The sequence below is a fragment of the Crocodylus siamensis genome, chromosome 4 (genome assembly GCF_052110815.1).
Source record: "Crocodylus siamensis isolate JL-2025a chromosome 4, ASM5211081v1, whole genome shotgun sequence".
NCBI classification, from domain to species: domain Eukaryota; kingdom Metazoa; phylum Chordata; order Crocodylia; family Crocodylidae; genus Crocodylus; species Crocodylus siamensis.
The window spans coordinates 14,967,879-14,983,168 of NC_143398.1; the positions used below are offsets into that span (position 1 = coordinate 14,967,879).

Here is a 15,290-nt window from a genome sequence, read left to right on the forward strand (position 1 = left end):
TCCAGTCTTGGAATTCAACCAGGCAAATATTGCTTTGCTCTAAATATCCAAATACAGTAGCTGAACCCCCCCGCAAAATAGAGCATTTGAGGAAAATGTTCCTGTATCCTTGGTCACTTTGAATTGATTACTTTTGTCAGTATTTCCATACTAACATGGTATCACTTATTCATTAAGTTTCTTTTCCTTTGCTTTCCATGAGGGTGGAGGGTGTTCTGTACAAAACCAATTCAGGCCCAATGCAGGCTAAGTCTATGTCAAAATGACCTTATGTGTAAAATCTTTAGTCACTGTATTTTTATGTAATGAAATCAAGCCCAACCCTACTTGTTGTATGTGCTGCTTTTAGCTTAGGATAGTTAATACCTCTTATTTAAGAAAGCATCTTTACATTTGGATGTAGGAAATGAAAAGGATCTCCTATTTCCTCCTACCAGCTCCCTGCAAGGTTGACAAAAATAATTAAATTACAATAATATCTTTCCCCCTATTTGAAGCAATGTCTGATGGCTTGGGAACACTTGCAAAATATTTAGACCATCTGAAACCTTTTATATCTTAAAGCTATCTCAAATCTTTATATATATAAAGAAACCTTATTTTAACAATGAAATAGTTATATCTACTCATCTGCAGTATCACAGTTGTACTACAAACCCAGACCTAATAATGCTTTACCTTTAACCTCCAAATCATCTTCCTCACAATCTCTCAAAAAATGCCCCATAAAGAACACCTAAATTTTAACTCTTGACATCAGTAAGGCTAGGATTTTGGGACTGACCTCCATGAAAAATCTTTTCTGCCCCTTCCTCCAACAAAAAAGGGTTGGCCTCAGGTCATCTGTCTATGCATAGTTATTAGTGCTATTTTTGGACAGAAATAAAAAAAAGACTTTTATTTGCCCCAACTTTGTGAAATTATCAAATTGCCAACACGTAAACAAACACATGCATATTTAAAGTTTAATATTTCTATATATTTGAATATGGGATTCAATAGCACTTCTTAGTGGATGAGCAGAGAGCAAAATGGAACCAATGATGAAGTTACCAGATCCAAATGGAGCTGGTGCTGAAATGACCAGATCTTCAATTGCAAGAGACAGTATGGTCTACTGCTGAACACAGGGAAGAACTCCTCTCACCACATTCCCATACCCCTTCCACAGAGTGTTGAATGTAAGAAACTTTCAGCATGTACAGACATTTGCTAAGCCAGGAAACTCTCCTGGGAGTGATTTAATTTTGGTTGTACATAGATTATTTTTCTCCTGGAACAGCCATTTTTAATCTGGGAGAAAAAGACTGAACATCTCTGCAATTGTGGCTTCTCCGGGGAGAGAAGAAAGTCTCCAAGGCATAACTGAATGTCTGTATGAGGCCTTTATAAACAATGTCTTCTCACACATTGAGAACTTTCTGGTATGAGAATTGGGGGAAATAGATAAAGCAGATTAGAGAAATGTGTTTCAAAGACTGGATCTGAACTGTAAATAGATTGGCTGAAGCAGATGCTATACTGTTGGTTTAAATAGTTACCTCATCCAGATGAGGTTCTGGATTAATTCTTAATTCAGAAATTTACTGTTCATCTGCAAGAGTCCCAACTCTACATTCCCTAGGAAATACGCAGTTCTCATCTGGGAACATGAAGTGTAATTATCTATTTTATATTCTTACTTTGCATAGCTGAAGAATATTAAAGACTTAATATTATCCAATCCATTTTTTTTTTAGTTCAGCCACTGTCTTAGTAGCTATAGAAGCTGTGCTGAAGGTATTTTAAAGCCACACAAATGAAAAATTTTGGGAAGCAGTGAATACATTAATTGGCAAGTAACCAATTTTTCTCAGGGTTTCTGATGACTGTGAGAGTAATGAGGTGGGAAAAATTAGTGTTAGGTATGACTCCAAAAATAATCCTGCAATCAAAGGCAGGTGATAGACAGCAGGAGGCCAATTTCAGAGACTAAACACCAAAGAATTGGAATCCTCTTCAGTGGCTAAAAAAACATGAGCTGGAAGAAGATGATAGACTATCCCACCAGCAATAACAAGGATGCTTCTAGTTTCCCAATGATGTTGAAAGGCAACACTCTGAAAACTAATAAAAAGTAAATCCCTCTTTATAGACAGTAATGAACCCATGGAGCTCTTTCCCACAGAACATTACAGTTGGGGAATTTACTAGGATTGTATAAAAGATTAGAAATGCCTATGGAAAGCTGCATCCAGATATCTTAGAGGATGAAAGGTACAAGAAATACAAGCACTCATGCTCCAGGGAATAAGCCAATCACTAATTCAAGGACGCAAGAGAGAAATTTCCAGTATGGACACTGCATTTGAAGTCCATTATGCAGCTACTAGAATTTTCTACTCAGATATTTCCTGGTGGCCACTCTTGAAGCCAAGGTAGCAGGCAAATGAGATGAATATTTGTGTGATGTCTGTTTCTGTATTCCTTTTAAGTATTTCAGAATTCTGCTAAATGTAATTTAAGGGATGGGTTCAATTCAACTCGCTCTCCTCATATAAGACCTCTGTTGATACTGTAGATATGTCTATACAATAATGGGTTGAGGTCTCCCTCACAGAACAATACAGCTGAATTTTGTGAACTTACTTACGCCTTACTCTAATAAAAAGTATGTTGCGTCTTGAGTCTAACTTAGGCAGCAACAGCATATGGTAAATTATGAAAAACACACATGATTTTGGACAATGACAGGCAAGGTGATGCTGTTCATAGGTGTTCATGTATGAACACAATAAGAGTGGAACATTGGTTGGGAAGGACAGGCACTTCTTGTGAGAAACACATTGCCAGAAGTCCTCAACCTTTCTAGACTTAAGGCACACCTTGTTAGACTCAAGGCACCCCTTAGAAAATGCCCACTCTTAGTTTTCCCATGGTTTTGACTATGGAAATATAAAATAGCAATTCTTTTCGTATGAAGAACTCAGAAAGACTACAGCAGGTCAGAATGTCTTTGACGCTATGGCTTCCTATTTAAACTCTTTGGGCACATCCTGATAAGTGCACAGTACAGGATTGTGCATTTCCCATGGAGCAAATAGCAGTGGCATATATTTGTGCTGCTGCTATTTGTCCCCAGGTATGCCCCTGCATTCATGCTCTGGCATGTGGTAAGTTGACTGAAGCTGCGGCCTGTACCTGTGATGGCCCCAGCAGCCTTACCTGGGGTCCTGGAAGCCTCCTGGGGCAGCAGCAATGCTAAGCCAGACACTCAGACCTTGGCCAGCAGTCAGAGCATGGCTCTGACCAACTAGGCTCCATTTCTGGTGACACACACTGCTGCCATGTGTACCAGGCTGATTTTTTTAGCAGCATTTTTTTTTACACCAGGGTCTTCCATTGTCAAAAAACCCACCGCACTGCAAATTAGCAGAGTGGAGAATGGGCAAACGTGTGTCTCATGTGGTTTGTGGTACCTCAAACCTATTTTAATCTAGGAGAAAAAGCCTGAACATCTCTACAGCTGTGGTTTCTGAATGGCTGTATGAGGCCTTTGTAAACAATGGCTTCTCACAGGTTGAGAACTCTCCAGTATGAGAGTTGGGGGAAATAGATAAAGCAGGTTAGAGAAACATGTTTCAAAGACTGGATTGGCTGAAGAAGACGCTATACCATTGGTTTAAAGCAGGGGTGGGCAATGTTTCTTCGGTCGGAATGCCGAAAACCCCCACAATGCCTACCTTGGAAGGTACTCCATTGCTGGCAGCAGATACCCAGAGCTCGGGCTGGCTGTGGCATGCCGAGCAAAATGGCCTTGTGTGCCATGCTCGCATGCGTGCCGGGGGTTGCCGACCCTTGGTTTAAAGGAACAGAAGAGGTTCTGGATTAATTCCCAAATCAGAAATTTACTGTTCAGCCGTAAGAGTCCCAGCTCTACATTCCTTAGCAAACTTGCTGATTTCAGTGATTATCTTAGATGAGCAAGACATTCAAACATTTGATGGAGTAATCTCCAGCAGTTACCGGCGCTCTAATGGGAGATTAAAAACCTTTCACACGCACACATACATGCACCTCCTTGTTAGACTTGTGTTTGAGGTGCCACAAACTGCACAGGTGTGCTCGTCAGGATGTACCCTCTGGGTTTATAGTGTGAATCCTGTGCAAGTGTTTGTCCACCTAAAAATGCTAATATTGTACAGCACCCTCAAATACTCTCCCAATACTCTAAGATGCCTCATCTCCCTATTTGAGAGTCATTGAATAATGCGAAATGGAGAAAGAGAATGATCTCATGAGTATAAGCTAAATGACAATATCTCAAGAGTTTTATACCCAGCTCTTTTTTTTGTTCTTCCTGTAACCTCTGTCTCTTAATTTCCCCATTGTATTACTGAAAGATGCGACCTGGGCAGGCGGTAGGGAGAGAGTGGGGAAGGCCAACCCATTCCCAACCACTTTTAGTATTACACACTTAGACTAGGGGTTCTGAGACTTTTTAGATCTGAGACACCCTTCAGTAGATTGAGGCACCCCTTGATAGACTCGAAGCACCTCCTGAAAAATGCCAGCTCTTAGTTTTCTCTTCTTTTTTGACTACAGAAAAAGACTCAAATAATTTTTGTCTTGCAAAGGATTCAGATAGCAACAGATTAGAATATTAATAACTTTATGGATTCCTGCTTGAAAACTCTGGGTTTATATTGTGAATCATGTTTCCACATCTCACAGTGCTAACACTGGGTGACACCCTTGACAGGATCTCAAGGAACCCCAGAGTGCCGCAGTATGCTGACTGAGAATCGCTGTCTTAGACTTTAAACTCTTATCAAGAGTAACTGATCTTATCTGGACTCTCTACCGTGTACTGTAGTGTTTTACACAAGGCAGATGTTAAGTGGCCAGCACATATTCATAATAATGATACCCTAGAGAAGATTTTGTTCCAGTTTACTTTACATTTTCATTGGAGCGTCTCTCAATTAATGTAAATGTCTTGTTTTTAATAAATCAGTTCTCAAAAATCATCCCCAGAGGACTTACCTACAACTTTTGGGCCACCACATGCTGCTATAAATATGTCAAATAATTGTGGTGAAGTAAGAAGAATTTTTTCCAATCTTTGCTTGAGCAATGGCTACTTCTTTCTCAGACCTGAGGGAAGGCACTTGAAGCCTGAAAGCTTGTGTTTTATCTCTCTGCAATATAAATTGGTCCTATAAAGGATATTACCTCGCCTTAAAAACTTTGATTTTTTTCAATTATCAGGGCAGAAGTGCTAAAGAATGACTTGAATGAATGGAGATTGGCAAATGAATATGTTGCTATTGACAGAGAATACTACTAGAAAGAGTCATCTAGTTGCTAATGGGAAGTGAGGAAAAACTGTCCTGTTTTTTCCCCACAACAAATATGCAGATTGAATATCAAACAGGAACATTAGTTGGTACTTCTTCAGACTCAGAAGGAATTGACAGATGAATCTGGCTACCATCTGCACACTTATGACAGTTGAGCCTATGTGGATGATATCAACTAGCAGAAGCATTAAATAGAAAAGAAAGCTTGATCCCAAGAAACCATATGATATCAGGGCTAAGCCAGAAAAGCAATTCTTCAAGGTTACAAATTGTTTCTAGTGTGCAAAATAAGATTGGAATTGATAGCAGAGCAACTCCTGAAAATCAAATTAAGATCTCCTAACTCTTAACTGTATCAGATATTGCCGACATATAGAGAAGTGCAGCAACACAGATAAGAACCAGGATGCCATGCACAGGGCTCTGCTTGGCTGTAAGATGCTTGGGAAAAGGATAACTGCTGACTGGGATTTTCAGAGCTCTGGAAAAGAGGTCACTCCTAAATAATCCCTCTTGGATTTGACCTGAGGTCCAGCACAGGATGGGAAGGATGTTGGGAGACAAGCCACTATTATGTCTTTTGCTTGCTTGGCATCTAAACCTGTTCCCCCAGTGCTACTACTACTGCATTTATCTAGGTTTTATAATGCATTTTTTATCTGATATTGGGAGAAGCATCAGATTACTTTTCTGCCAAAGTTGCTGCAGTGTCCAGTTCCTTCTATTTACCAGCTAAAAAAGGTATCTTTTGGGGGTCCTGGGACTTCCAGCATCTATGCCTCTCGATAAGATTCTGATAACATACAGGCAAAGGTCCTTTTTGGTTTCCTGCCAGCTCACGTCACAGATTGCCGAGGAGAATGAATTTCCATGCATGTTTCCTTGGAGATGGAAACCGTAGGTTGCCCCAGAGCTGGAGATCCTAGAGCCTTCAGACTTCTTGCCACTGAAAACCGGAGCCCAGATTTAGCTTCCAACTTTCCACCAAGGAGTTAGGAATTTTTGAGAACTCCTCGCAGCTGGGAATCTGAAAGAGCCGGGAACCCTAGCTTTGTGAATGCTCCCAACACTCGAGCTGCACAACTCCTAGCTTCTAGGCTTTTCGATTGCCGACAGGGAAAGCAGGAGTCTACGAGTATGTCTGTATCACATCCTGAATATGTCTGGCCATGCCACCAAGAAATGCACCTTCCCAACAAGCACGTCCAGGCCCATAATTCTGTGGAGCAGACAGGGAGACTGAGAGTGTGGCTGCACATCCTAGCAGTGTGTCCAGGTCCTCTGAGAATTGAGCCTGCATAAGCCCGAGAGGCTTGTTTCTTGGCAAGTCCAATCTAGTTTGGAGGTGGTGTAGATATGCAAGAGAAGCCATGGGTGCCATGTTTGAGTTAGGAGCCTCAAGAGCCTCAGCAAGAGCCTTTACTTTAGATTTCTGCTTGTGTCATGCATGCATATGCCCCGCATGAGGGATTTTTAAAATATTTTTTCTAAAACAGAACTTCTTAAAAATTCTCTAGTCTCAAAACACCAAAAAATAAAACAAACTTATGACCAGAAACTTGAACTAGCTCTACTAGAGACTCTCACTCTAATCCCTTTAATCACAAGACCATCCTTCCTTACTTATAAATACTTTTCTATTTTCTTTCTTTAGGGTTTTTTCATTCCTTTCTTTTCCCCCCTCTCTCTTTCCTCCACTGCATAAATGATAGAGATAAATTCCAGAAGCCCTACTTTATTGTCTTATCTCTTCTCTGTAGATCGAGGTATGCCAAACAGCATATGCAGAATTCTTGTGATGCAGGATTATAGGAAAATTGGGCTAAAAGGGACTTCATGAGGTCATCTAGTCCAGCCCCTTGCTCAAGGCAGGATTATCCCTGATGTAACCATTCTAGCCAAGTGTCTAACTTGTTCTTTTAAGTTTCCAAAGATGGAGATGTCACAGTTTCTCTTTGTAGCCTGTTTCAATGCTAAACTACCCTCATAGTCTGAAACTTCCTCCTAATCTCCAGCCTAAATTTCCCCTGCTGCAGCTTGAGACCATTGCTCATAGTCCTGTCCCCTAAAGCCACAGACAAAAGCCCATCTCCATCCTTTCTGTAATCACCCTTTAGGTATTTGAAGACTGTCACCAAATCCCCTGCTCAGTCTTCTCTTCTCCAGGCAAATAATCCTACTTCTTTTAGCCTTTCCTCATAAATCTTGTCTCCCTCTTCCAGGCCCCTCATCATTTTTGCTGCCTTGTGCTGGATTCTTTTCAAACTGCCCACCTCCTTCTTGAGATATGGGGCTCAAAAGCAGACAATGCTCCAGGTGAGGCCTCAACAAGTGCTGAGTAGAGTGAAAGAATCACAGATTCATAGATGTTAGGGTTGGAAGGAACCTCAGCAGATCATCGAGTACGATCCCCTGCCCTGTGCAGGAAAGAGCGCTGGGGTCAGATGACCCCAGACAGGTTTATGTCTAGCCTCCTCTTAAGAGCACCACCTCCCTTGGAAGCCCATTCCAGTTATTGGCAACCCTTACTGTAAATACGTTCTTCCTGATGTCTAACCTGGAGCTGCTCTCTGTCAGTTTGTGGCCATTGTTCCTAGTTACTCCATGGGGTGCCCTGGTAGATAGAGCATCTCCTATTCCTTGCTGTCCCCCCGATGAATTTGTAGGCAACCACAATATCACCTCTCAGCCTTCTCTTGTGGAGGCTGAAGAGATCCAGGGTCGTCAATCTCTCCTCATAGGTTTTTGCCTGCAGGCCCCTAAACATATGAGTAGCCCTCCTCTGAACCCTCTCGAGGTTGTCCACATCCTTCTTGAAGTGTGACACCCAAAACTGGATGCAGTACTTCAACTGAGGCCTAATGAATGCCACATAAAGAGGAAGTATCACTTCCTTGGACCTATTTGTTATGCACCTGTTAATGCATGATAAAGCACGGGTATCTTTACTGATCATTTCATCACATTGACGACTCGTGTTCATCTAGGAGTCAACAGTGACTCCAGGATCCCTTTCCTCTGCTGTGCTGCTGAGAAGGTTCTCCCCCGGCCTGTAAGTGTGCTGGTGATTCATTCTCCCTAGGTGCAGCACTTTGCATTTGTCCTTATTGAACTGCATCCTATTCTGTTCTGCCCATTTTTCTAACCTGTCCAGATCTGCCTGGATTCATTCCCTGCCTTCTGGTGTATTAACTTTACCCCATAATTTAGTATCATCTGCAAATTTGGACACAGTGCTTTCCACGCCCTCATCCGAATCACTAATGAAGACATTGAACAGCACTGATCCAAGGACCGAGTCTTGTGGGACTCCATTGCCCACACCTTTTCAGGTCAAGACTGACCCATCCACTACCACTCTCTGGGTGCGACCACTAAGCCGATTTTCCACCCACCTGACCACGTAATCATATACATCACAGTCGCTCAATTTATCTATAAGACCATAATAAAATACCATATCGAAGGCCTTCTTAAAATCCAAGCAGATGACATCCACCTCGATTCCTGCGTCTAAGCATTTTATGACCTGGTCATAAAAAGAAACAAGGTTAGTCAGGCAGGATCTACCTGCTCTTTAGCATTGCTTTCCCCACTGGACTCCCACAAATGTGATCCTTAAGAATTTTTTCAAAGGTTTTCCCAAGGATAGAGGTGAGACTAACTGGTCTATAGTTATGCAGATCCCCCTTCCCCAACTTCTTGAAAAAAGGGACCACATTGGCCCTTTTCCAGTCCGCTGGGACCTGACCTGTGCACCAAGAGTGCTTGAACAGCTGTGCCAGTGGCTCTGCCATGATACTGGCCAATTCCTTCAGCACCCTTGGATGAAGATCATCTGGGCCTGCTGACTTAAACCCATCCAGCCCCTCCAAGTGTCTCTTAATTTTTGTTGCCAGCCTAAGTTCTATTTCTGCAGGCCAAGTAGGTATCCTCTGCTTTGTTGCTACCCACTGCTTCCACAGTCTCTTTTTTTTGCCCCTAGGCTTTCCTGGACTTCTCTGTTCAGGCAAGAGGGTTTCTTGGCCCCTTCGACCCCTTTCTTGCACAAAGGGATTGTCTCCTTCCGTGCCTGTAGGATTGCTCCCTTTAGGAATGACCACCCTTCCTGAACTCCTATTTCACCACTTGTTGGTGAATCATTTCCCTTCATTTGCAAATGATGCTTCTGTTAATACAACCCAGGATACTGTTGGCTATTTTTGCAACAAAAGTACACTGTTGGCTCATATTCAGCTTATACTTCACTGTAACCCCCAGATCCTTTTATGCAGTATGGCAGCCTAGCCAGTCCTTCTCCAATCTGTGTTTGCCCATGCATTTATTCATAGGCAACTGATAGGAGGGACATGGGGGTCATGTGCCACCCCGACAGGGCCACCCCCACAGCAGCTTCTGTGGGTGCTCGCCAGCCCCGTACCTGTTGCCAATGCCGCTGGCAGTTTCTGCAGGTGTTCACCAGCCCCATCCCTGCCTCCACTGCAACCTGCCGGCAGGTGCAGCAGGTGCTTATCAGCCTCATCCCTGCTGCTGCCACTGCCAGCGGCTTCTGCAGGTGCCCCCCACCCACACTTGGGAGGCACCAGTTGCCCATGCATTTCTTTCATCCCTAAAGGTGCAAGACTTTTCACTTGGCCTTGACCTTATGCTTGTCTGGTCTTAAAGCAAGAAGAGCTCAAGTGAAAAGAATCTCCAGAAAGCACAAATGTTAAAACTGTTATCAGTTCAATATCTTAGTTTAAAAGATTGCTCGATTGCGTAAACTCTGACTCATCCCAGGCATTCTATTAGTATATGGTACCATATTGTTTCAGCTCTTTATTTTACTAGTACTTGAATAAAATTCTGGCTCTTTGTCACTTGATCCAAAGAAGGGATCAAAACAGCATACAAAGTACATACTTGTGGGATATGGTACGTACAGTCAGAGAGGGCAGGGATACAGCCAGGGAGGACAGGAAATATTCACTCAGAACTTTTGTGGGAATGGCAAAAAATGCCATGGGCTTTACAGACAAGCTACAGGCAGAAGGCTAAAGTGAGAATTGTTTAAACCAGCAGGCTCAAAGGAATAAAATAGCTCAGCATTGTTATACATATGATAATAACTTTGTAGCTCAAGAAAACAACGATTAAAAATGAATGTGACTGAAGGAACTGGGAAAATTGCTCAGCAATGATGTAGAACAGGAAAGGGAGAGATGGAGAGTTTTGGGGGTTGGTGGTTTAAACAGTTTGAGGTCTTTGGCGGTGTCTGCTACCTAGTGTGCCTATGTGCTGTCAGAGTTCAACATGGTTATGTAGGTGTCAGGATTAGGGCTTAGACAATGTATGCTCAGGTTTATAGAGTTTGGATGAGAAATAACCTTGGCTTTGAAGGTTTGAGTACAACTTGCCACAGGCAGCTACCATCAATCAGCCACATGCAACCAGCAATAGTAAAAGATCACTGAAAGGGTTGTTTGTCCACTGTTGGAAGAACTTTATTAGAATAAAGAAAAAATATTCTTTATAAAGCTAGTCTGTGCCAGTTTGTTTTCTTATATAGTTCATGTACTTCATCCTGCCATTAACATAAGGAGATTGAAGAGAGATTCATACTCTTGTTCCCTCAAATGGGGTATACTGTACTCTCTAGGGACCTCCAAGGTATCTTTTAGAAGACTCCAAAAAAGAGCAGGTGAAGTTTGATGTGCTGGGACTGAAGTGAACCTATTTTATTCACAGTCCTTTAATTTGGGTTTGAATTTTCATGGAAAGACCTGTCCTCCTCCCAAGACTAGAAATCAACATTTGTGCTACTGTACGCTGTTTACACTTCCTTCTAAGGTAGCTGGTATTCACTCTTACAGGAAAGAAAGACACCAGCTATTTGGGTGGGAAGGTTTTGAGGTGCATTAAAATTAAAGGGGGCAGAGATTTGTTCAAAAAGGGGCCATCCATATCCTGTACATTACTGTAAGTGGGCATCTTCTGTGTAGGCAGCCGCTCTGCTAAATGCAAGCAATGAGGCTGATGCAAGAGGACTATGTTTTTCTTATGTCATTGGGAGTTGCTCCGCATAATTATCCCAGCAGATTATTTCTATATCTCCTTTTTCCTCAGCTCAGTTTGATCTCAACAGCTTTCAGTCCTTCTATATTCATTCCCAACATCAATGATAACAAACCTTTCTATCAGCCATAATAGCTTTATAATATTCTCCTTTGTGAAGAAGAGATGTAAGACAGACAACTCATGTTCACTTGTGCCAATATGTCTATGAATATTGACTTCCATTTTTGTTGAAAAACTGCTGAAAAAAATGACAATACCATAAACATCCTCTTTCTACTCAAATGAAACCTTCTCAATTAGCAGTGACTGCTCTAAAAGAACCTAAGCACTGAATAGCACAAAATCTTAGGATATAGACAAAAAAGTGTCAGCAACAAATTTTCCTCGAGGAGAAATCAATAACATATTGTACTGTAGCCCTTAATTGGATAAAAAGCTACCACTTATCGAAGTCTTGTTATAGGTTTTCCTAACTAAAGTGTGATGGCTGTATTTTGCATGCTCATACCTGTCATGCATAGATGGTACTACTTACAAGGCTCTGACTTCTTTGACCACAAGTTTTTGACCACAAAAAGAGCATGCTCTCCTACTGTGTTGGAAGAAAGGGTAGGATAGCCAGATATCATGAGCTCTTTAATGACTTGAAGCTTAAAAAAACAAGTTTACAGAAAACTAGGTCAAGTTGCTTAGGATTGAACAAACTTTGTGTGATGGGTTAGATAGAAATGAGCCTGTCTTGAGCAGAGAATTGAATTAAGTGACCCCTAAAGGCCCTTCTCACCCTATTTTTATGTGACTGTTTTCTTTCCTCCCACACCTATTTCATAGTAGTGCTGGTATCTGAACTTCAGGAAGCAAGCCAATGCATAACCTTCCCACAACAGGTTTTGATTATGACACAAGGAAAATGACAGTGCAGTTGCCCTGGAGCCTGGTATTTTTCTATATATTTGGGCTTCAGGCTTTCTTTCGATGGTCAGAATGTATGCTGAAGGACTGTTATGTAGATGGATTTCTGTCTCCTTGCTGAATTTGGTCTTCAGCTTGTCTACTTGAACTAAGTTGCCAGTAAATAGGACTCTGCGAAATTTTGCTGCGTGTTTTGTTTTGAAGCTGTTTTGATGTGTTTTGAGCTTGAAACAGTGAAATTGAAATGAAACAGAAGGCTTTGAAACAGTTTTGAAATGAAATGAGGGCACTCAAAACATTTTGAAAGTTTTGAAATGCTTTGAGTTTCAAAGCTGGGCTTCCTTGGGTTCAGTGCCAGTCCCAGGCAGCAGCAGCAGCCTCCTGTCATATGGCATGCACATCTGAGGAGGGCAGTGGGGATGTGCCAGACTCCTCTCAGGGCTGTAAGGCCCCAGATGACAGGAGGCTGAGAGGAGGCTGAGCACCAGATGAGAGGAGGCTGCTGCTGCCGCCTAGCAATCTTCCCTGGGACTGGGCACAGTACATGCCCTGTGCTGGTCCCAGTGCCAGTGAGGCTGTGCCTTAACACACAGACAAAGTCACACGTCACAAGTTTTGCTTGTCAGCATCTTGAGGTGCAGTTTCCCAGAAACCCCTGCTCCTATCTCCTTCAAACTTGAGAAGCTTTGTGGCCTCAGTGGGGACTACCACTCTTAGTGTTTTTTATTCAAATCAGGCAAGAAATGTTGAAGTTATAGGCAGTTTTGTGATTCCCCATTATAGCTTATGGGCAAAACATTGAAACAGTGCCTCAGTGCATGGGTGCCCCCTGGCCTCACCTGACATGGAGGTGGAGGCAGCAGAAGACCCTTCAGGTAAGTGGGGCAGAGGGCCAGCACAGCTGCAGAGGATCCGGAGGGGGAGCCCCCCAGAGCCCTCTTAAGTGAGCCAGCTGGAAGCTGTGCTCCTGAGCCATGCGTGCAGAGCACGCAAATAGCCGTGCTCTGTAAGGGCGCACCTGTGTTTCTGCAAGTGTTCTTACAAGGCAGGCACACAGAAGAAGGAGACAAGAAGGAGCACCCAACAGGAGCATGATGAGGACTCATAGCTCTGCAGCTAAGGTAAGGGCACAGGGTGCTGCTGCTGGGGACCCTGCCCCAATGGGGCTGCCCACCCGCGGCTCCTCAGGTCTCCATCCAGACAGAGCCCTGCCGCCCTGTCTGCAGGGGTGACCTGGCAGGAACCCTGCTATCAAGGGCGGGGGGTGGGAACCACCTGTCCCTCATGTGTCCACCTTCAGGCCTTGGAGGAGCAGGTGAGGGAACTCCAGGAGGTGGTGAGCAGGCTGAGGGGGATCAGGGAGGACTAGGCTGTGATTGCTGGGTACTTCCATTCCTTACAGCTCCAGATGCCTATGGGTGAAACCCCATGAGAGAAATCTGCAGCAGGGGAATGGAAGACTGTCACCTCTGGACCCGGGTGACAGGACATGGTGGCTGCTTCCCCAGTGCATCTGGGGAACAGGTACGGGGTCCTGGCAGCCTTAGAGGAGGAGACAGAGGAGGAACATTCTCCAGCAGAGGAGGACACAGAGGAAGTGATCCCTTCAGCCACCACCATGCAGACTGGGGGACCACTACCCAGGCAGAAGAAATGCCAATTTATAGTGATGGGCGACTCAATCCTGAGAGGCATGGAAGGGCTGATCTGCCGACCAGATCCCATCATGAGGGAGGTCTCCTGCTTGCCTGGAGCTAAGATCAGTGCTATCACTGCAAGGATTCCTAAACTTATCAAGCCCTTCGACTACTACCCCATGGTCCTTGTCCATGTGGGCACTAATGAAGTGGCTGGGAGTAGTCCTGACTGCATCATGAAGGACTTCCACAAGCTGGGGGTTGGCCTTAGAAAGTCAGCGGCACAGGTAGTATTCTCCTCCATCCTTCCAGCTGGCAGCAGCTGAAGGCACCAGGATGCCCGCATCAGGGAAGTCAACCAGCAGCTCCAGAGATGGTGTCTTTAGGAGGGATTCGGATTCTGCAACCATGACCAGCACTTCCAGGGAGAAGTCTTCCTAGGATGGGACAATCTTCATCTCTCTCCTAGAGGTAAGCAGCTGTTCTTCAGCAGGTTGGCTGATCTCCTCCAAAGAGCTTTAAACTAGGTTTGATGGGGGATGGGGAACCAGTGGTCGATGAGAACTCAGGGTTTAAAAGCCACAAATAAGGCACCGGACCTAACCAGGTAGGCACTAAGGGGAACACACACCGTTATGGCAAAGGGACACCAAGAGCACCCACTTGGGGGCTAAAATATCTTTACACAAATGCCAGGAGTATGGGGAACAAGCAGGAAGAACTCGCACTCCTACTTGCTAGCACACAGTATGACTAGTCAGCTTAATTGAAACATGGTGGGATTCTATGCATGACTGGGTGGTAGGCATTGCGGGGTACTGGTTGTATAGACAAGACAGAGTGGGGAGAAAAGGCGGGATTGTAGCTCTCTATGTTTAGCAGCAGTACACATCTTCCATCATCAAGGCAGGAGTGGAGGAATGGAGTTCCGAGGCATTGTGGGTCATGATCCGGGGGGGCGGGGGGGTAGGGGAAAAGAACTTGGTAGTGGGTGTCTACTACAGACCTCCTCACCAGGATGATGAGCTAGATGAGGTATTCTCCAAGCAGTTTTCAGATGCCATACAGGCAACGGAGGCAGTGGTCATGGGGGTCCTAAATTACCCCAAGGACATTAGCTGGGAGGTACAGGCAGCCAAAACAAGCTGCTCAAGGAGGTTCTTACACTGTGTGCAGGACCTCCACCTAACCCAAATGGTGTCCAGTCCCACCGGGGTAGTGCCTTAGTGGTCTTAGCAACAGGGTATGATCTCGTGGGGGACTTGCAGGTACACAGTAACCTGGGTTATAGTGATCACCACTTGGTAGAGTTCACTATCCAGCAAAGGGTGAGAAAAATATC

General features: G+C 43.9%; 1 pseudogene; it reads left to right on the forward strand.

The window, feature by feature from the left end:
* The first annotated feature begins 13,719 nt into the window (after positions 1-13,719).
* LOC149865512 (uncharacterized) lies at positions 13,720-14,475 on the forward strand (annotated as a pseudogene).
* The last annotated feature ends 815 nt before the right edge of the window (positions 14,476-15,290 follow it).